We start from the raw sequence: 10,422 nt of genomic DNA on the forward strand, positions 1-10,422 counted from the left end.
CTAAAGTCAAGCCGAGGAATCTTTACAGAGCACTTCATCATCACAGTGGTAAAATTATGGCCCAAGTCATTTTTGTCAAGAAGAGTTGGTAGGTTTTTTTTTTGCCAAAAGATTATTAAAAAATAAAAATAAAAATGTTGACAATATGATGACAATCTCTGTTTTTCAGACTAATCACAATATTTAGAAGCGAATCATACAGCACACCACATCAAATCACATAAAGCACAAACACAGAGAGAAACTGTGTGTTCTGTGCTCCGGAGATTTTATTTACAGAGTTTACTTAAAGAGTTTCTCCTGAAGATTGTTACTTTGCTCAGGCGTCAGTTCGGCGCTCACTTCTTCTGATTTCTTGGTGAACTCTGCAAAACAACGAGAACAAAAAAACAAACAAACAAAAAAAAAAACATATTTAATCCCACATTGATACTGAGCTCCTGACATTCATCTCTTTAATATAAATGGAGAGGATAAAGCTGCAGACCTGAAGCTTCCAGACCAGAAAGCAGACCAAGGCGGCGTAGAGGCAGCTCTTCAGGATCAGGGCGCTGAAGGAGAGTTTGGCGTTCTGGGTGATTTTCAGGTATTTCTCTGTTGGGCAGATCGAGAAACATTAGAGCTGCGGAGGCTCCAGATTCACCTGTTTGAGCATAAAAATACATGGTGTTTTTTTTGTTTGTTAGTTTGATTTTTTACCTCGTGTCATTCCTTTGTCCGTTTCATTTGCTGAAAGACAGAAAAAGAAGGTGATACGATTACTAAACCTGAAGCATAAAAAGTCACTAAAGGAGGATTGTTTTCTGAAAGTAACATACTGTAAATGGATTCTGTGTAGTCTGCATAGCCCGTTCCATTAAAGAATATCACGTGACAACTGAATTCATTGCCAAGCTTGAGCCAGTTCTCGGCGTCCATCCTCAGCCTGCTGGTGATGGAGTAAAATCTTGAGTTTTTTTTCTTCGTGGCGTTGGCGTCAGTCGCCACGCCATCAGTGATGTTCAGGCCGTTGAACTGCCAGAACACGCTGACATGATCCGGGTAGAAACCAGACGCCACACACACCAGGGTCTTCCTCCTTATGCCCTTTTCGTTCTTCTGGTCTCTGCACTCATGGGGCGAAGGTCGAAGGATTTTCACCGTTGGTTCAGTGATATTCACTCCAGGTTCTGTTTGTTAAAAAAGACGACATAAAAAGACTTACTCTGATCTGCATGGTCAAAATCTGAAACGCTATCAGAAATCATGACTGAGTTTCTCTTTTATTAGTATTTTCTTCTCACCAAGAACTGTGAGTTTGGTTCCCTCTCCAAAATAAGCAGGATAAGAATCGGAGCACAGAACTCAGTCACAGGCAGAAAACCCAACATGAACCAGAACACGGACATTATAATTTTATTCTTGTTACCCTTTTTCTTTTCTTTTTAACAACAATTCACTTTGATTCTAACGTCGTTCTTTTGGGACAAATCATAAATCTGACATCTTTTAACCAACTCCCTGACTTCTTAACAATGACCGATCAAGAAGATGACGTATTATTTGATCAGAAAATGAATATTTCACATTTAGGCCCAATCAGGAGCTACAATTTTTTATTTTTATTATTATTTTTGTCTTACCTAAAACGGTGAGTTTGGTTCCAGCTCCAAAGTAAGCAGGATCAAAGTTGTTCACACTGACAAACAGCTGCAGGAAAAGCTGCTGAAAGCTGCCACCGTCTCCAACCACTTTGACACACGAACTAAACAACCTCTGGAGCAAAACTAAACCAGAAACTACTTCTTTCACCTTCTCCTGTTAGCTTTTATTCTTCTTTGTTTTTTTTACATCTGCTCTGGAGCTGATGATTAAATGATGTTATTGATTGTTCATTACATCTGATCTTTCATGTTGATTTATTGGGAACATTTTTTGGAGTTTCTTACCTAAAACGGTGAGTTTGGTTCCAGCTCCAAAGTAAGCTTCAGACTGGGAGTCACAGTGTTTAACCGACTGACAGACTGATAATCTGGGCTTTGAGCCAAACCTGGTTTATCTGAACGAACGTGGAGAACACCTGTCCCTTCCCGCACAAATGAACGTTGAGAAGTTCACCCTTTTTTACTCGGCAAGTCTAATTATTTACTTTAATTTCACCTTTTTTTTTTGTGTGTAATCATCGCAATATCAGTCAGGAACAAAATCACCGCCAGGTTGTCGGAGCGCTGGCTTCGTTTCTCCAAACTTTTCTTACCTAAAACGGTGAGTTTAGTTCCGGCTCCAAAGTAAGCTTGTTCGTAGGAGCACAGAGACTCTGAACGGCGACAAAACCTCTTCCTCCTGCCTCTCTGTGTCCCCCACATCCTTAAGTTAACTCTGCATTTGTCATTTCAAAACGAGCCAAAGAGCCGCTGTGACTGTTTTTGCAGTTTCTCCTCTGTTACTTGCAGATTCTCTTACCTAAAACCGTTAACTTTGTTCCTCCACCGAAGTGGGCTTCATAACCACCGGTGGCACAGCATGAAGATCACTGCTGGTAACGGCTGGTCACTCAGCTTCTACCTTCTCTTCTTTTGCTATTTACTCATTTTATATCTAAAGTGAATCCTGGTTTTAACCAGTGTACAGATATTTCAAGCTAGAGGGTTTTTATTCATCAATTAAGGCCATAAAATGAATCTTTGTTGGATTCGTTCCAACAAAAACAAGCAGAGCCTGCTTTCTTTCCAAAATAGCCCATTTTTCCCCACTCATAGTTATTTGAACCTGCTACTCACCTAAAACCGTGAGCTTGGTGCCACTTCCAAAGTAAGCTTCGCTAACACCAGAGTCACAGTGTGGCAGATCGACTCTGAAAACAAACTGAGCCGCTGCTTATCCTACACTTCTCCACTTTAAGGGTGTTTCATCTGAAACACTATTTCCTCTTTCTTTAACTCTAAAGCTTTACTTTTATAACATATTCATTACACTGACAAAACAAGACGTACTTTGAGCCACTAAAGTGAAGCTTTCTTGTTTCACTCACCCAGAACAGTCAGTTTGGTTCCCTGTCCGAAATAAGCTTCAAAGTTGGCACAGAGCTTCGGCTTGATGTCAAAATGCCGAGTTGGACTTCAGGTAGAACTACGAGACTCTCTGTGCTAATGTTGTCATAAAACCAGTGATTTTAGTTGCTTTTCATGCATCTTTTACTCACCTAAAACTGTGAGTTTTGTTCCTTTTCCAAAGTAAGCTTCGTTGAGGTTGTCACAGTGCAGCAATACTCGACAGATAACTCTTCAACCGTGATATTTACGTGAAAATGACTCTAACACAACGTGAACCTCAAGCCGTGGTTGAGTGCAATCTGTTAGATTTCAGTATTGAAGCAAAAATATTTACCCAAAACTGTGAGTTTTGTTCCTTTTCCAAAGTAAGCAGGATCTCCGTAGGTCACAGTGATTTGACTTCAGCTCAATAAGCCAAAACGTTTCATGTCACCAAATTTTACTCCAATCCAAGAATTAGTTTAGTTTAAATCTGATCAGATGAACTGAACATGTGAAAAGTTAAACTTACCTAAAACTGTGAGTTTGGTTCCTTGGCCAAAGTAAGCTTCAGCATTGTCACAGTGCAGTGATATTGAACATGAACCTGTTTTTCTACCAGAATTAACTTTACAAAGACACATCGGTCTGTACAGACGTCCTAATCAAAGTATTACTTGTTAAACTCTGTGATAAAGTGAAATATTTACCTAAAACTGTCAGTTTGGTTCCTTGGCCAAAGTAAGCAGGATTTCCAGAGTTCACAGTGTTTTGAGTTTGACTCAATATGTCAGAACATTTTATCTCAACACATTTTTATTTTACTTCAATTTAAGAATTACTTTAGCTTGAATTTGACCTAAACATGAACATGTCAGAAGTTAAACTTACCTAAAACTGTGAGTTTGGTTCCTTGGCCAAAGTAAGCAGGTTGAGTGTTGGTCACAGTGCTTCAACTTCAGGTTAATACGTCTGAACTTTTAAAATCTAAGACTTTTTCTTTATTCCCACCTGACCTTTGTGTTCACTTTAAATCAGATCTAAACCTGAACATGTAAGAATCCAACTTACCTAAAACTGTGAGTTTGGTTCCTTTTCCAAAGTAAGCAGGTTGAGTGTTGGTCACAGTGCTTCAACTTCAGGTTAATACATCTGAACTTTTAAAATGTAAGACTTTTTCTTTATTCCCACCTGACCTTTGTGTTCACTTTAAATTTGATCTAAACCTGAAAATGTGAGAATCCAACTTACCTAAAACTGTGAGCTTGGTTCCTTTTCCAAAGTAAGCTTCAGTTCCAGTGTCACACTGAATCTCTCCTGGACCAAAAAGTCTCCAAACTTTCCAGAATCTTCTCCTTCAGACTGGCTGTAAAAGCCCAGATCATCAGGAAGGTCAAACCTGCAGGATGAGCTTCATCAGGTTTAAAGAAGTTGTGATTTCTGACCCTGAGGATCACACGACCCAATGGCTCCATGTGTAAACTCAAACATCTGCTAATAAAAGCTGTTTCTGCTTCACTTTCTACATATCAAAGTGTTTCTTAAGGCCTGGCTGAGCCTCCACCCTGCCCACCTCCACCTGCTTCCCGCTGCTGCTCTCTGAGATCCACTCAGCCGTCCACATGATGGATGTTAATGGCAGGAGGTTTTTGTACGGCGGCTCTATGGGATTGTATCACCGTGGCCCCCTGTCCCCACGGTGAAAAAGCATCACACAAAAACCTGCCTCCTCCGTCTCTCCCCTCCCCCCAGCCAGCCTCTCTGTATCTCAGCCTCCATCTGTGAGTCTCTGTGGGAGCAGCTGTGGAGGTCGGGCCCACTTGACGCTGGAGCCGCTCCAAGCTGCCTGCTGCTATTTCTGGGTCGACTAAGAAAAGAAGGCAGAGCAGAGGACAGGAAGCTGCTGGCTGCTTTTGTTTGTTTGGAGGTATAAACAGGAAGTGACACGTCAGCTGGTCACGACTCTGCAGCCAATCAGTCAACAGAGAGAGAGAGAACAGGTTCACTGACAGATGTGTAACGATTTTAACTTCTGGAAATTTGAGGAAAAGTGATCTTACACCATCAGGACATAATACAGTCCTCAGTTATGAAAAAGGAAATAAACAATACATTTTGCCAAATGCCATCATTAAAGTTATCAAATAAATATGCATAAAATACATTGATCAATATTCCAGTTATTATGAATCAAGTGGTTTTTAGCCTTTATTTTAAGGAACTCAGTGTTTCGTAGTTTTTGTAGTTTTTTAGACGTGTGTTCCTGATTGGAGGACTCGTTGAAGATAAATGCAGCTTTTCCATGTTTGGTTCTGGTCAACAGAGCAGCTTTACCCTTACAATAATATCAACGATCGTTCATATTGTCATTAATTCATGCTTCATTCTTGAAATCTCCAAGGACATTTTGTTGTTCTTCCTTTATTTACACAGGAACATTTCTTGAGACTCGTCATCTTGGTCACAAGAGAGACCTGTTATGTTTTTTTTCAGTGTGTATATAGTCACACCATAAAAACGCGACGCCGCTAAATGATGAGAGCCGGTCCAATGTCATCCAGGGCCCCGGGCAGGATGTGGGAAGGGAACCCACTTCATGTCTAAAACCGTCAGCCCGATCAAAAATCACAAAACATTTGTTTTGTCCATGTTTGAGTTTTCTATTTATATATTTTACGCATTTATTAAACTTGTCATGCAGGTATATATGGAGAATAAATAATTCCTTTAGGACACAAAACACAGGACATTTCCCCAGATGTTCAAAATCAAAATATTATTTTCTAAATGTGAGATATGAGTCCTTTTTGGACAGCAGTGGTTTGACCTGGGAACTCTCCTGTCGAGGCCTTTTTTTCTCTTTTATTGCTCTGTCATGAACACTGCCATTTTATTTGTGTATCATTAGTTATTAGTATTAACCAGGAAAGTGCCATTGAGATTAAAAACTTCTTTTCCAAAGGCGTTCTGGCCAAGAGGCTCCAAAGTTTCAACAACAGCTGCAAGCAGTTACACAGTTACAGTAAAATGTTGTTTTAATAACTATTAAATAACTCGTCTTCTTTTGTAGCCTCCTGCCTGAGCTCATTTTGTCGTCAAGTTTCATATTTTCACTGTTTGTGCTTAATAACTTTGACTTTCTCTGCATTCTCAAAGCCTCTGAAATGGATTTGTGATCCTTTTCCAGACTGTTGCGCTTCAGAAGCTCAAAAATCTTTGAACAAGTTTTGAATTTTTTTTTTAGCTGGTAATCAGGTGCGAGTGGATCTCGTGAAATTAAACTCACCACTTGGTATTACTTATCCTCACATTGTGAATAGCTCGCGGCTATTTGGTGCGCTCCACACTCGTCCGTCTTCTCTAATGTCGTTCTTGTTTTGTGGCCTGAAAGAAATATGATTGGTTGTCCTGTTAATTCAATCAGCAGACTGTCAGTTTCCCCCCTTTCTGTAAAGCTAAACTGTCTTGACATTTTGGGGCAACCAGACCCACCATTCTGTAAGTTACACAGGGAAGACAGCACACATTAAAAATATATACATGCATGATAGATGCAATTTGTTTTGTTATAGTACTTCATTTAAGTGTAATCTCTCATGAACCCTCTAGAGGTCAGTGTGTGATCACATCTGACATGATATCATCGACAGAAAATCCAAAAATGAAATAGTATTTAACCCTCTCAGGCTCAAATTACTTGCAAAGACTAACTAATTAGCACTTAGTTGTTGCAAATCTGCAACATCTGCCTGGAGAGGGTCAAAGCTGAAACCTTTTAAAGGAAAACTGATGAGACTCTGTGAGGCACGCAGTGTTTCTGTGTGGCCAACCCTGCAAACACCTGCAGCCTAATCAGAGCAGATCAGCTTTGTGGTGTATTAGAAAGTTGCAAAAGGCGGCTGAGGGATTTCAACGCAGATGGAGGAAGCTGCAAAACAAGAGGAAGAATGTCATAAAAGCATGCTTTCCACACGGTGAATGCTAAAGGACTCAATAAATTTGATTGGAGTAAAGAAAAATGTACACAAGATTATCAGAACTATCATTGTTGTCGTCGTCATGGTGGATTTTAATTCATGTCTGCAGTAGAGCTGAACAGCTGATCCTGCAGCTCCTGGTGTTTCTCAGAATATCTCGATCGACTCCCTCCGTCTTTTCTGTGCAGCAAACGTCTCCTAGTGGAGCCTGAAAGGCAACTGCACCTCCACGTCCGAAAGGTCTGAGCAGTTCAAGGGAACTGCTGTCGAACACATTTTAAGCTTAAATTAAGTGTTGAATAGACTTGTAAACATTTTTCTGCCAATATCACTAGATATCACAGCAGATAAAATTTATTTATCCAATCAATTTCAATCAAAATTCCAAGATTGAAATTGAATTTCTAGGTGGAATCAAGGTGTTGAGGGGATCCGTCTTGGTAGTTTTAGGATTGCATGTTTGTTTTTTGCGGATGATGTGGTCCTACTGGTTACATCAGGTTGTGGTTTGCAGCTGAGTGTGAAGCGGCCGGGATGAGGATCAGTGATTTAAAATCCTAGGCCATGGTCTTGAGCCAGAAAAGGTTAGAGTGCCTTCTCCGGGTCGGGGGGAAAGGTCTGCCCCAAGTGTTCAAGTAACTCGAGATCTTGTTCACGAATGAGAAAGAAGGGAGCGGGAGATCGACAGGCGGATTGGCGCAGCGTCTGCCATGAAGCGGGCGCTGAACTGGTCCATCGTGATGAAGAGAGAGCTGAGTCAAAAAGCAAAGTTCTTGATTTACCAGTCGATCTACGTTCCTACCCTCATCTATGGTCATGAGCTTTGGGTCATGACTGAAAGAACGAGATCTCGGATACAAGCGGCAGAAATGGGTTTTCTCCGTAGGGTGTCTGGGCTCTCCCTTAGGGGTAGGGTGAGAGGCTTGGTCATTCGGGGGGGGATGACCCTCCTAGTGGAGGGTTAGGGTTAGGGTTAGGGTTAGGCTCCTCTCCACATCGAGAGGAGCCAGTTGAACTGGCTTGGGCATCTGGCACTCCAGTTTGAGCAAATTCCTTAAACTGCAATTTGCTCAACAGTACATAATTCAATTTTTGACTAATATGCTTTTTTTTAAAGGATTTTTTTTTTCTAAAATGAGTTTCCATTAAAATTAACCTAAAACTGGAGCCCCAGTTTGAGCAGAAGACAAAGTCGTACTGCATCAGCTAAAGCATAAAGACTTTGCTAACCAAACCAGCCACAACTCTTTCTTACACATCTGGGACCCAGAGCCACTATTTGTACGAGGTTGTTGTTCGTCTGCATCACTGTGATGGGCAGCGCAGTAGTAGGTGCTGGTGTCATTCACAAACAGCCCAGATATGCCAAGAGTGAAGTTGTTGCTGTCATGATGGACAAACGACCGGAAGCGTCCGACCTTCTCCTGGAACTCTTTCAGGATAAACTCAATCTGAGCTCCGCGACGCTTCTGGTGGTACCAGAACATGGTGTGATAACTCATGGACCTCTGTGCCAGCTTACACTCAAGCGCCACGTTGTCTCCTTGGTCAGAAATGACGTCTGCAGGCTGGAGGACGTCAACAGTGAGACCTGCAAAAGGTGAAATATTTCGTTTTAATCGCTACAGTGAAATGTAGGTCGAACACATCAGCCTGATTGTGAACGTTCTTCTCTGTGTCACTGAACTCACTTAAGTGTAAAAGCAGAGACAGATAAAAAGCTGTGATCAGCATGTTGTCTGAGGAGGAGCGCTGGGCTGAGTGAGGTAGAGCCGCTCTGTTCAGAAGAGAAGAAGAAGGTCACATGACCACATGTCGCCAGTCAGTGTCACCATTAACAATTCCTGGATTTCTAGTCCAGGGATTGGATTAACAATCCGGTTGTTAATCCAATTGGAGTTCACACTGGTCTGTAATTTATTGATGTATGAAATGTGACACAGATTTCTGTTGTTTTTGCTTCCTGTCAGACCATCGGACAATCATTCACATCAGCCAAAGATAAATTCTGTAAATAAGTGCAGTTTTGAACGTTCAATTTGATTCGCTAAAGGAATTATAAACTATTCAAGCCAATTATGTTTTCATATGAAAACATAATTCCTCCCTCAGTCATTTTCTGTGCAGCATGTAGAAAATTAGTTTGCTCAATTTGGAGTTTGGAGAAAACATATTTTTTGACAAAAGTTTTTGGCGCTGGGATGAGGTAGGTTTTTAATTTTTATTATCATTATTATTTTTGGCCGAATTGAAATTGGTTCATTTCACAAAAAATAAAAGTAAAAATTTGCCTCACAAATCACATGATCAACAACCGGATGTTGTCACTGGCGCAAACCACGAAGAGGAGCAGTAATAGATTGAGCATCATGCCGTGAGCAAACTTATTCTTGTGTGATTTTAACTGTGTTTCTTATGTAATGGCAATAGAAATCGGTACTCATCAGACAAAGGCAACCCAACTTGAAGCTTGAAACCAGTAGGACTTTTAGTCATGAGGTTTCAGTAAACCACATCACTGTGTACTGCCGGCGCAGAAATACACGGCGGAGTCTGAGGCAGAGGCGTTGTCGATGTTCAAGGCTCCTGTCAGCATGTCTCTTCTTGTCATCTTGAACCTGCTTTCAAAGGCTTTCTCATAGACCGCTTCACTCCCGACGAAGTTATATCCTATCAGCTCCAAAGCACCAGTGTCTGTCTGTTGGTACCAGAGCATAACATTGAGATCGCTGCCGTTGTGACGGCAGTGGAAATCCACTTTATCTGCCAAGTTGACTATTCTGGGGTCGCTTGGTTGAAATTGCACGTTCTTAGCTTGATCTGTGGGGGAAAATGGATGATTTGTTAGGTCTGACTGCAAATGTACGGAAGAGGATTACGGCCACTGAAAAAAGCCAGAACTTTTCCGAGAAAACGTCAAAATTCTAACTTTAATTTAAGAATTTTGAGATTTGTCAGATTTTTTCCAGTGACCCTTATCTTCTTCCGTAGAAATGTGTACACCTAAAAAGGAAAGACAAGAAGTAAAATAGAAAATGTCTTCATATTTGAAATTGATCATAACCTACACTGAGGCAGGATGAGGAGGAATAGGATCATCATTATTTGCGGCATCCTGCAGGTTTTTGCCGCCGCTCCCATCAGGACCTGTGAAAAGACGCGACTTTTAGAAGCGAGAAACGACTCTGCCTCCTGCACAGGAGGAAAACTCATCAGGGTTTTTAGTGAGGCAGTCCCAATGAACCACATCACTGTGTGCTGGCAGCGCAGAAATACACAGCCGAGTGGGACGGATCTGCTTTGAGGATCCTCAGGGCTCCTTCAACCGTGTTTTTTCTCGTCAGCTTGTACTCCTTCTCAAATTCGCCCTCGTAGCTTTGGGAGTTTTCATATCCGTATCCGATGAGGGTCATTGAGTTTGTGTCCTTTTTGTT

The 10,422-nt window shown here is 41.3% G+C and overlaps 1 long non-coding RNA gene across 1 annotated transcript; it reads right to left on the reverse strand.

The window, feature by feature from the left end:
* Window positions 1–4,268: 4,268 nt before the first annotated feature.
* LOC129377392 (uncharacterized) lies at window positions 4,269–10,222 on the reverse strand. The gene is made up of 5 exons (XR_008607905.1): window positions 10,057–10,222; window positions 8,680–9,808; window positions 8,511–8,579; window positions 6,298–6,395; window positions 4,269–4,878 (listed from the first exon to the last, which is right to left on the reverse strand). It is a non-coding gene; the product is annotated as an uncharacterized LOC129377392 (long non-coding RNA).
* Window positions 10,223–10,422: the final 200 nt, after the last annotated feature.

The sequence above is a fragment of the Poeciliopsis prolifica genome, unplaced genomic scaffold (genome assembly GCF_027474105.1).
Source record: "Poeciliopsis prolifica strain line A6 unplaced genomic scaffold, Auburn_PproV2 SCAFFOLD047, whole genome shotgun sequence".
Classification (NCBI taxonomy): Eukaryota; Metazoa; Chordata; class Actinopteri; order Cyprinodontiformes; family Poeciliidae; genus Poeciliopsis; species Poeciliopsis prolifica.